The sequence below is a fragment of the Myxocyprinus asiaticus genome, chromosome 14 (genome assembly GCF_019703515.2).
Source record: "Myxocyprinus asiaticus isolate MX2 ecotype Aquarium Trade chromosome 14, UBuf_Myxa_2, whole genome shotgun sequence".
NCBI lineage: Eukaryota > Metazoa > Chordata > Actinopteri > Cypriniformes > Catostomidae > Myxocyprinus > Myxocyprinus asiaticus.
Window position 1 is genome coordinate 640,410 of NC_059357.1, and position 15,251 is coordinate 655,660.

Consider the following 15,251-nt stretch of genomic DNA (forward strand, 5'->3'; position numbering starts at 1 on the left):
ACACTAGAACAGTAAACACTAGAACAGAAAACAAACAAACACACACTAGAACAGTAAACACACACTAGAACAGTAAACACACAAACACAAACTAGAGCAGAATACACACTAGAACAGTAAACACACAAACACACACTAGAACAGTAAACACAAACACACTAGAACAGTAAACACACTAGTTCAGTATACTCATACTAGAACAGCAAACACACACTAGAACAGTATACACACACACTAGAACAGTAAACACAGACTAGAACAGTAAACACAAACACACACTTGAACAGTAAACACACACTAGAACAGTATACTCACACTAGAACAGTAAACACACAAACACATACTAGAACAGTATACACATACTAGAACAGTATACACACACTAGAACAGTAAACACAGACTAGAACAGTAAACACAAACACACACTTGAACAGTAAACACACACTAGAACAGTATACTCACACTAGAACAGTAAACACACAAACACATACTAGAACAGTATACACACACTAGAACAGTAAACACACAAACACACACTAGAACAGTAAACACACACACTAGAACAGTATACACACACTAGAACAGTAAACACACACTAGAACAGTAAACACAAACACACACTAGAACAGTAAACACACAAACACATACTAGAACAGTAAAGACACACTAGAACAGTATACTCACACTAGAACAGTAAACACAAAAACACATACTAGAACAGTATACACACACTAGAACAGTAAACACACACTAGAACAGTAAACACACAAACACATACTAGAACAGTAAACACACAAACACATACTAGAACAGTATACACATACTAGAACAGTATACACACACTAGAACAGTAAACACAAAAACACACTAGAACAGTAAACACACACTAGAACAGTATATACACAAACACATACTAGAACAGTAAACACACTAGTTCAGTATACTCACACTAGAACAGCAAACACACACTAGAACAGTATATACACTAGAACAGTAAACACTAGAACAGTAAACACACAAACACACACTAGAACAGTAAACACACACTAGAACAGTAAACACACAAACACATACTAGAGCAGAATACACACTAGAACAGTAAACACACAAACACACACTAGAACAGTAAACACATACTAGTACAGTAAACACATACTAGAACAGTAAACACAAACACACTAGAACAGTAAACACACTATTACAGTAAACACACAAACACATACTAGAACAGTAAACACATACTAGAACAGTAAACACAAACACACACTAGAACATTAACACACACTAGAACTGTAAACACACACTAGAACAGTAAACACACACTAGAACAGTAAACACATTCTAGAACTGTATACACACACTAGAACAGTAAACACATACTAGAACAGTAAACACATACTAGAACTGTATACACACACTAGAACAGTAAACACACACTAGAACAGTAAACACACAAACACATACTAGAACAGTATACACAAACTAGAACAGTAAACACACAAACACATACTAGAACAGTAAACACATACTAGAACAGTATACACACACTAGAACAGTAAACACACAAACACATACTAGAACAGTAAACACATACTCGAACAGTAAACACAAACACACACACTAGAACAGTAAACACACACTAGAACAGTATATACACACTAGAACAGTAAACACTAGAACAGTTAACACACACTAGAACAGTAAACACAAACACACACTAGAACAGTAAACACACACTAGAACTGTAAACACACACTAGAACAGTAAACACACACTAGAACAGTAAACACACAAACACATACTAGAACAGTAAACACACAAACACATACTAGAACAGTAAACACACTAGAACAGTAAACACTAGAACAGTAAACACAAACACACACTAGAACAGTAAACACACACTAGAACAGTATATACACAAACACATACTAGAACAGTAAACACACTAGAACAGTAAACACTAGAACAGTAAACACACACTAGAACAGTAAACACACACTAGAACAGTATACACACACTAGAACAGTAAACACAAACACACACTTGAACAGTAAACACACACTAGAACAGTAAACACACAAACACACACTAGAACAGTAAACACACACTAGAACAGTATACACACACTAGAACAGTAAACACAAACACACACTTGAACAGTAAACACACACTAGAACAGTATACTCACACTAGAACAGTAAACACACAAACACATACTAGAACAGTATACACACACTAGAACAGTAAACACAAACACACACTTGAACAGTAAACACAAACACACACTAGAACAGTAAACACACACTAGAACAGTAAACACACAAACACATACTAGAACAGTATACACACACTAGAACAGTAAACACAAACACACACTTGAACAGTAAACACACAAACACACACTAGAACAGTAAACACACACTAGAACAGTATACACACACTAGAACAGTATACACACTAGAACAGTAAACACACAAACACACACTAGAACAGTAAACACACACTAGAACAGTAAACACACAAACACATACTAGAACAGTAATACACACTAGAACAGTATACACACTAGAACAGTAAACACACAAACACACACTAGAACAGTAAACACACACTAGAACAGTAAACACACAAACACATACTAGAGCAGAATACACACTAGAACAGTAAACACACAAACACACACTAGAACAGTAAACACATACTAGTACAGTAAACACATACTAGAACAGTAAACACAAACACACACTAGAACAGTAAACACACAATAGAACTGTAAACACACACTAGAACAGGAAACACATACTAGAACAGTAAACACATACTAGAACTGTATACACACACTAGAACAGTAAACACACAATAGAACAGTAATCACACAAACACATACTAGAACAGTAAACACATACTAGAACTGTATACACACACTAGAACAGTAAACACACACTAGAACAGTAAACACAAACACACACTTGAACAGTAAACACACAAACAGACACTAGAACAGTAAACACACACTAGAACAGTAAACACACACTTGACCAGTAAACACAAACACACACTAGAAATGTAAACACATACTAGAACAGTAAACACATACTAGAACAGTATACACACACTAGAACAGTAAACACACAAACACATACTAGAACAGTAAAAACACATACTCGAACAGTAAACACAAACACACACTAGAACAGTAAACACTAGAACAGTTAACACACACTAGAACAGTAAACACAAACACACACTAGAACAGTAAACACACACTAGAACTGTAAACACACACTAGAACAGTATACACACAAACACATACTAGAACAGTAAACACATACTGGAACTGTATACACACACTAGAACAGTAAACACACACTAGAACAGTAAACACACAAACACATACTAGAACAGTAAACACACAAACACATACTAGAACAGTATACACATACTAGAACAGTATACAAACACTAGAACAGTAAACACACAAACACACTAGAACAGTAAACACACACTAGAACAGTATATACACAAACACATACTAGAACAGTAAACACACTAGTTCAGTATACTCACACTAGAACAGCAAACACACACTAGAACAGTATATACACTAGAACAGTAAACTCTAGAACAGTAAACACACAAACACACACTAGAACAGTAAACACACACTAGAACAGTAAACACACAAACACATACTAGAGCAGAATACACACTAGAACAGTAAACACACAAACACACACTAGAACAGTAAACACAAACACACTAGAACAGTAAACACACTAGTTCAGTATACTCATACTAGAACAGCAAACACACACTAGAACAGTATACACACACACTAGAACAGTAAACACAGACTAGAACAGTAAACACAAACACACACTTGAACAGTAAACACACACTAGAACAGTATACTCAAACTAGAATAGTAAACACACAAACACATACAAGAACAGTATACATACACTAGAACAGTAAACACACAAACACACACTAGAACAGTAAACACACACTAGAACAGTATACACACACTAGAACAGTAAACACACAAACACATACTAGAACAGTAAAGACACACTAGAACAGTACACTCACACTAGAACAGTAAACAAACAAACACATACTAGAACAGTAAACACACAAACACATACTAGAACAGTATACACATACTAGAACAGTATACACACACTAGAACAGTAAACACACAAACACACTAGAACAGTAAACACACACTAGAACAGTATATACACAAACACATACTAGAACAGTAAACACACTAGTTCAGTATACTCACACTAGAACAGCAAACACACACTAGAACAGTATATACACTAGAACAGTAAACACTAGAACAGTAAACACACAAACACACACTAGAACAGTAAACACACACTAGAACAGTAAACACACAAACCCATACTAGAGCAGAATACACACTAGAACAGTAAACACACAAACACACACTAGAACAGTAAACACAAACACACTAGAACAGTAAACACACACTAGAACAGTATATACACAAACACATACTAGAACAGTAAACACACTAGTTCAGTATACTCACACTAGAACAGCAAACACACACTAGAACAGTATATACACTAGAACAGTAAACACTAGAACAGTAAACACACAAACACACACTAGAACAGTAAACACTAGAACAGTAAACACACAAACACACACTAGAACAGTAAACACACACTAGAACAGTAAACACATAAACACATACTAGAGCAGAATACACACTAGAACAGTAAACACACAAACACACACTAGAACAGTAAACACAAACACACTAGAACAGTAAACATACTAGTTCAGTATACTCATACTAGAACAGCAAACACACACTAGAACAGTATACACACACACTAGAACAGTAAACACAGACTAGAACAGTAAACACAAACACACACTTGAACAGTAAACACACACTAGAACAGTATACTCACACTAGAACAGTAAACACACAAACACATACTAGAACAGTATACACATACTAGAACAGTATACACACACTAGAACAGTAAACACAGACAAGAACAGTAAACACAAACACACACTTGAACAGTAAACACACACTAGAACAGTATACTCACACTAGAACAGTAAACACACAAACACATACTAGAACAGTATACACACACTAGAACAGTAAACACACAAACACACACTAGAACAGTAAACACACACTAGAACAGTAAACACACAAACACATACTAGAGCAGAATACACACTAAAACAGTAAACACACAAACACACACTAGAACAGTAAACACAAACACACTAGAACAGTAAACACACACTAGAACAGTATATACACAAACACATACTAGAACAGTTAACACACTAGTTCAGTATACTCACACTAGAACAGCAAACACACACTAGAGCAGTATATACACTAGAACAGTAAACACTAGAACAGTAAACACACAAACACACACTAGAACAGTAAACACACACTAGAACAGTAAACACACAAACACATACTAGAGCAGAATACACACTAGAACAGTAAACACACAAACACACACTAGAACAGTAAACACACAAACACATACTAGAGCAGAATACACACTAGAACAGTAAACACACAAACACACACTAGAACAGTAAACACAAACACACTAGAACAGTAAACACACTAGTTCAGTATACTCATACTAGAACAGCAAACACACACTAGAACAGTATACACACACACTAGAACAGTAAACACAGACTAGAACAGTAAACACAAACACACACTTGAACAGTAAACACACACTAGAACAGTATACTCACACTAGAACAGTAAACACACAAACACATACTAGAACAGTATACACATACTAGAACAGTATACACACACTAGAACAGTAAACACAGACTAGAACAGTAAACACAAACACACACTTGAACAGTAAACACACACTAGAACAGTATACTCACACTAGAACAGTAAACACACAAACACATACTAGAACAGTATACACACACTAGAACAGTAAACACACAAACACACACTAGAACAGTAAACACACACACTAGAACAGTATACACACACTAGAACAGTAAACACACACTAGAACAGTAAACACAAACACACACTAGAACAGTAAACACACAAACACATACTAGAACAGTAAAGACACACTAGAACAGTATACTCACACTAGAACAGTAAACACAAAAACACATACTAGAACAGTATACACACACTAGAACAGTAAACACACACTAGAACAGTAAACACACAAACACATACTAGAACAGTAAACACACAAACACATACTAGAACAGTATACACATACTAGAACAGTATACACACACTAGAACAGTAAACACAAAAACACACTAGAACAGTAAACACACACTAGAACAGTATATACACAAACACATACTAGAACAGTAAACACACTAGTTCAGTATACTCACACTAGAACAGCAAACACACACTAGAACAGTATATACACTAGAACAGTAAACACTAGAACAGTAAACACACAAACACACACTAGAACAGTAAACACACACTAGAACAGTAAACACACAAACACATACTAGAGCAGAATACACACTAGAACAGTAAACACACAAACACACACTAGAACAGTAAACACATACTAGTACAGTAAACACATACTAGAACAGTAAACACAAACACACTAGAACAGTAAACACACTATTACAGTAAACACACAAACACACACTAGAACAGTAAACACACACTAGAACAGTAAACACACACTAGAACAGTAAACACATTCTAGAACTGTATACACACACTAGAACAGTAAACACACAATAGAACAGTAAACACATACTAGAACAGTAAACACATACTAGAACTGTATACACACACTAGAACAGTAAACACACACTAGAACAGTAAACACATACTAGAACAGTATACACAAACTAGAACAGTAAACACACAAACACATACTAGAACAGTAAACACATACTAGAACAGTATACACACACTAGAACAGTAAACACACAAACACATACTAGAACAGTAAACACATACTCGAACAGTAAACACAGACACACACTAGAAGAGTAAACACACACTAGAACAGTATATACACACTAGAACAGTAAACACTAGAACAGTTAACACACACTAGAACAGTAAACACAAACACACACTAGAACAGTAAACACACACTAGAACTGTAAACACACACTAGAACAGTAAACACACACTAGAACAGTAAACACACAAACACATACTAGAACAGTAAACACATACTAGAACAGTAAACACACTAGAACAGTAAACACTAGAACAGTAAACACACAAACACACACTAGAACAGTAAACACACACTAGAACAGTAAATACACAAACACATACTAGAACAGTAAACACAATAGAACAGTAAACACTAGAACAGTAAACACACAAACACACACTAGAACAGTAAACACACACTAGAACAGTAAACACACAAACACATACTAGAACAGAATACACACTAGAACAGTAAACACACAAACACACACTAGAACAGTAAACACAAACACACTAGAACAGTAAACACACTAGTTCAGTATACTCATACTAGAACAGCAAACACACACTAGAACAGTATACACACACACTAGAACAGTAAACACAAACACACACTTGAACAGTAAACACACACTAGAACAGTATACTCACACTAGAACAGTAAACACACAAACACATACTAGAACAGTATACACACACTAGAACAGTAAACACAAACACACACTTGAACAGTAAACACAAACACACACTAGAACAGTAAACACACACTAGAACAGTAAACACACAAACACATACTAGAACAGTATACACACACTAGAACAGTAAACACAAACACACACTTGAACAGTAAACACACAAACACACACTAGAACAGTAAACACACACTAGAACAGTAAACACACAAACACATACTAGAACAGTATACACACACTAGAACAGTAAACACACACTAGAACAGTAAACACATACTAGAACAGTATACTCACACTAGAACAGTAAACACACAAACACATACTAGAACAGTATACACACACTAGAACAGTAAACACAAAAACACACTTGAACAGTAAACACAAACACACACTAGAACAGTAAACACACACTAGAACAGTAAACACACAAACACATACTAGAACAGTATACACACACTAGAACAGTAAACACAAACACACACTTGAACAGTAAACACACAAACACACACTAGAACAGTAAACACACACTAGAACAGTAAACACACAAACACATACTAGAACAGTATACACACACTAGAACAGTAAACACACACTAGAACAGTAAACACATACTAGAACAGTATACTCACACTAGAACAGTAAACACACAAACACATACTAGAACAGTATACACACACTAGAACAGTATATACACAAACACATACTAGAACAGTATACACATACTAGAACAGTATACACACACTAGAACAGTAAACACAGACTAGAACAGTAAACACAAACACACACTTGAACAGTAAACACACACTAGAACAGTATACTCACACTAGAACAGTAAACACACAAACACATACTAGAACAGTATACACACACTAGAACAGTAAACACACAAACACACACTAGAACAGTAAACACACACACTAGAACAGTATACACACACTAGAACAGTAAACACAAACACACACTAGAACAGTAAACACACAAACACATACTAGAACAGTAAAGACACACTAGAACAGTATACTCACACTAGAACAGTAAACACAAAAACACATACTAGAACAGTATACACACACTAGAACAGTAAACACACACTAGAACAGTAAACACACAAACACATACTAGAACAGTAAACACACAAACACATACTAGAACAGTATACACATACTAGAACAGTATACACACACTAGAACAGTAAACACAAAAACACACTAGAACAGTAAACACACACTAGAACAGTATATACACAAACACATACTAGAACAGTAAACACACTAGTTCAGTATACTCACACTAGAACAGCAAACACACACTAGAACAGTATATACACTAGAACAGTAAACACTAGAACAGTACACACACAAACACACACTAGAACAGTAAACACACACTAGAACAGTAAACACACAAACACATACTAGAGCAGAATACACACTAGAACAGTAAACACACAAACACACACTAGAACAGTAAACACAAACACACTAGAACAGTAAACACACACTAGAACAGTAAACACACAAACACATACTAGAACAGTAAACACACAAACACATACTAGAACAGTATACACACACTAGAACAGTAAACACAGACTAGAACAGTAAACACAAACACACTTGAACAGTAAACACACACTAGAACAGTATACTCACACTAGAACAGTAAACACACAAACACATACTAGAACAGTATACACACACTAGAACAGTAAACACACAAACACACACTAGAACAGTAAACACACACTAGAACAGTATACACACACTAGAACAGTAAACACAAACACACACTAGAACAGTAAACACACAAACACATACTAGAACAGTAAAGACACACTAGAACAGTATACTCACACTAGAACAGTAAACACAAAAACACACACTAGAACAGTAAACACACAAACACATACTAGAACAGTAAACACACAAACACATACTAGAACAGTATACACATACTAGAACAGTATACACACACTAGAACAGTAAACACACAAACACACTAGAACAGTAAACACACACTAGAACAGTATATACACAAACACATACTAGAACAGTAAACACACTAGTTCAGTATACTCACACTAGAACAGCAAACACACACTAGAACAGTATATACACTAGAACAGTAAACACTAGAACAGTAAACACACAAACACACACTAGAACAGTAAACACACACTAGAACAGTAAACACACAAACACATACTAGAGCAGAATACACACTAGAACAGTAAACACACAAACACACACTAGAACAGTAAACACAAACACACTAGAACAGTAAACACACACTAGAACAGTATATACACAAACACATACTAGAACAGTTAACACACTAGTTCAGTATACTCACACTAGAACAGCAAACACACACTAGAACAGTATAACACACTAGAACAGTAAACACTAGAACAGTAAACAAACAAACACACACTAGAACAGTAAACACACACTAGAACAGTAAACACACAAACACATACTAGAGCAGAATACACATTAGAACAGTAAACACACAAACACACACTAGAACAGTAAATACAAACACACTAGAACAGTAAACACACTAGTTCAGTATACTCATACTAGAACAGCAAACACACACTAGAACAGTATACACACACACTAGAACAGTAAACACAGACTAGAACAGTAAACACAAACACACACTTGAACAGTAAACACACACTAGAACAGTATACTCACACTAGAACAGTAAACACACAAACACATACTAGAACAGTATACACATACTAGAACAGTATACACACACTAGAACAGTAAACACAGACTAGAACAGTAAACACAAACACACACTTGAACAGTAAACACACACTAGAACAGTATACTCACACTAGAACAGTAAACACAAACACATACTAGAACAGTATACACACACTAGAACAGTAAACACACAAACACACACTAGAACAGTAAACACACACTAGAACAGTATACACACACTAGAACAGTAAACACACACTAGAACAGTAAACACACAAACACACACTAGAACAGTATACACACACTAGAACAGTAAACACACACTAGAACAGTAAACACATACTAGAACAGTAAACACAAAAACACATACTAGAACAGTATACACACACTAGAACAGTAAACACACACTAGAACAGTAAACACACAAACACATACTAGAACAGTAAACACACAAACACACACTAGAACAGTAAACACACACTAGAACAGTATACACACACTAGAACAGTAAACACTAGAACAGTAAACACACACTAGAACAGTAAACACACAAACACACACTAGAACAGTAAACACACTAGTTCAGTATACTCACACTAGAACAGCAAACACATACTAGAACAGTATACACACACTAGAACAGTAAACACTAGAACAGTAAACACACAAACACACACTAGAACAGTAAACACACACTAGAACAGTAAACACACAAACACATACTAGAACAGTATACACACACTAGAACAGTAAACACACAAACACACACTTGAACAGTAAACACACAAACACACACTAGAACAATAAACACAAACACACACTAGAACAGTAAACACACACTAGAACAGTAAACACACAAACACACACTAGAACAGTAAATACACACTAGAACAGTAAACACAAACACACACTAGAACAGTAAACACACACTAGAACTGTAAACACACACTAGAACAGTAAACACACACTAGAACAGTAAACACATACTAGAACAGTATACACACACTAGAACAGTAAACACACACTAGAACAGTAAACACATACTAGAACAGTAAACACATACTAGAACTGTATACACACACTAGAACAGTAAACACACACTAGAACAGTATATACACAAACACATACTAGAACAGTAAACACACTAGTTCAGTATACTCACACTAGAACAGCAAACACACACTAGAACAGTATATACACTAGAACAGTAAACACTAGAACAGTAAACACACAAACACACACTAGAACAGTATACTCACACTAGAACAGTAAACACACAAACAAATACTAGAACAGTATACACACACTAGAACAGTAAACACACAAACACACACTAGAACAGTAAACACAAACACACTAGAACAGTAAACACACACTAGAACAGTATATACACAAACACATACTAGAACAGTTAACACACTAGTTCAGTATACTCACACTAGAACAGCAAACACACACTAGAACAGTATATACACTAGAACAGTAAACACTAGAACAGTAAACACACAAACACACACTAGAACAGTAAACACACACTAGAACAGTAAACACACAAACACATACTAGAGCAGAATACACACTAGAACAGTAAACACACAAACACACACTAGAACAGTAAACACAAACACACTAGAACAGTAAACACACTAGTTCAGTATACTCATACTAGAACAGCAAACACACACTAGAACAGTATACACACACACTAGAACAGTATACACAGACTAGAACAGTAAACACAAACACACACTTGAACAGTAAACACACACTAGAACAGTATACTCACACTAGAACAGTAAACACACAAACACATACTAGAACAGTATACACATACTAGAACAGTATACACACACTAAAACAGTAAACACAGACTAGAACAGTAAACACAAACACACACTTGAACAGTAAACACACACTAGAACAGTATACTCACACTAGAACAGTAAACACACAAACACATACTAGAACAGTATACACACACTAGAACAGTAAACACACAAACACACACTAGAACAGTAAACACACACACTAGAACAGTATACCACACTAGAACAGTAAACACACACTAGAACAGTAAACACAAACACACACTAGAACAGTAAACACACAAACACATACTAGAACAGTAAAGACACACTAGAACAGTATACTCACACTAGAACAGTAAACACAAAAACACATACTAGAACAGTATACACACACTAGAACAGTAAACACACACTAGAACAGTAAACACACAAACACATACTAGAACAGTAAACACAAACACATACTAGAACAGTATACACATACTAGAACAGTATACACACACTAGAACAGTAAACACAAAAACACACTAGAACAGTAAACACACACTAGAACAGTATATACACAAACACATACTAGAACAGTAAACACACTAGTTCAGTATACTCACACTAGAACAGCAAACACACACTAGAACAGTATATACACTAGAACAGTAAACACTAGAACAGTAAACACACAAACACACACTAGAACAGTAAACACACAAATACATACTAGAACAGTAAACACATACTAGAACAGTATACACACACTAGAACAGTAAACACACAAACACACACTAGAACAGTAAACACATACTAGTACAGTAAACACATACTGGAACAGTAAACACAAACACACTAGAACAGTAAACACACTATTACAGTAAACACACAAACACATACTAGAACAGTAAACACATACTAGAACAGTAAACACAAACACACACTAGAACAGTAAACACACACTAGAACTGTAAACACACACTAGAACAGTAAACACACACTAGAACAGTAAACACATACTAGAACTGTATACACACACTAGAACAGTAAACACACAATAGAACAGTAAACACATACTAGAACAGTAAACACATACTAGAACTGTATACACACACTAGAACAGTAAACACACACTAGAACAGTAAACACACAAACACATACTAGAACAGTAAACACACAAACACATACTAGAACAGTATACACAAACTAGAACAGTAAACACACAAACACATACTAGAACAGTAAACACATACTAGAACAGTATACACACACTAGAACAGTAAACACAAACACACACACTAGAACAGTAAACACACACTAGAACAGTAAACACTAGAACAGTTAACACACACTAGAACAGTAAACACACAAACACACACTAGAACAGTAAACACACACTAGAACAGTATACACACACTAGAACAGTAAACACACACTAGAACAGTAAACACACAAACACATACTAGAACAGTAAACACACAAACACATACTAGAACAGTAAACACACTAGAACAGTAAACATTAGAACAGTAAACACACAAACACACACTAGAACAGTAAACACACACTAGAACAGTATATACACAAACACATACTAGAACAGTAAACACACTAGAACAGTAAACACTAGAACAGTAAACACACAAACACACACTAGAACAGTAAACACACACTAGAACAGTAAACACACAAACACATACTAGAACAGAATACACACTAGAACAGTAAACACACAAACACACACTAGAACAGTAAACACAAACACACTAGAACAGTAAACACACTAGTTCAGTATACTCATACTAGAACAGCAAACACACACTAGAACAGTATACACACACACTAGAACAGTAAACACAAACACACACTTGAACAGTAAACACACACTAGAACAGTATACTCACACTAGAACAGTAAACACACAAACACATACTAGAACAGTATACACACACTAGAACAGTAAACACAAACACACACTTGAACAGTAAACACAAACACACACTAGAACAGTAAACACACACTAGAACAGTAAACACACAAACACATACTAGAACAGTATACACACACTAGAACAGTAAACACAAACACACACTTGAACAGTAAACACACAAACACACACTAGAACAGTAAACACACACTAGAACAGTAAACACACAAACACATACTAGAACAGTATACACACACTAGAACAGTAAACACACACTAGAACAGTAAACACATACTAGAACAGTATACTCACACTAGAACAGTAAACACACAAACACATACTAGAACAGTATACACACACTAGAACAGTAAACACAAAAACACACTTGAACAGTAAACACAAACACACACTAGAACAGTAAACACACACTAGAACAGTAAACACACAAACACATACTAGAACAGTATACACACACTAGAACAGTAAACACAAACACACACTTGAACAGTAAACACAAACACACACTAGAACAGTAAACACACACTAGAACAGTAAACACACAAACACATACTAGAACAGTATACACACACTAGAACAGTAAACACACACTAGAACAGTAAACACATACTAGAACAGTATACTCACACTAGAACAGTAAACACACAAACACATACTAGAACAGTATACACACACTAGAACAGTATATACACAAACACATACTAGAACAGTAAACACACTAGTTCAGTATACTCACACTAGAACAGCAAACACACACTAGAACAGTAAACACACAAACACATACTAGAACAGTATACACACACTAGAACAGTAAACACAAACACACACTTGAACAGTAAACACACAAACACACACTAGAACAGTAAACACACACTAGAACAGTAAACACACAAACACATACTAGAACAGTATACACACACTAGAACAGTAAACACACACTAGAACAGTAAACACACACTAGAACAGTATACTCACACTAGAACAGTAAACACACAAACACATAATAGAACAGTATACACACACTAGAACAGTAAACACACACTAGAACAGTATACACACACATTAGAACAGTAAACACAAACACAAAATAGA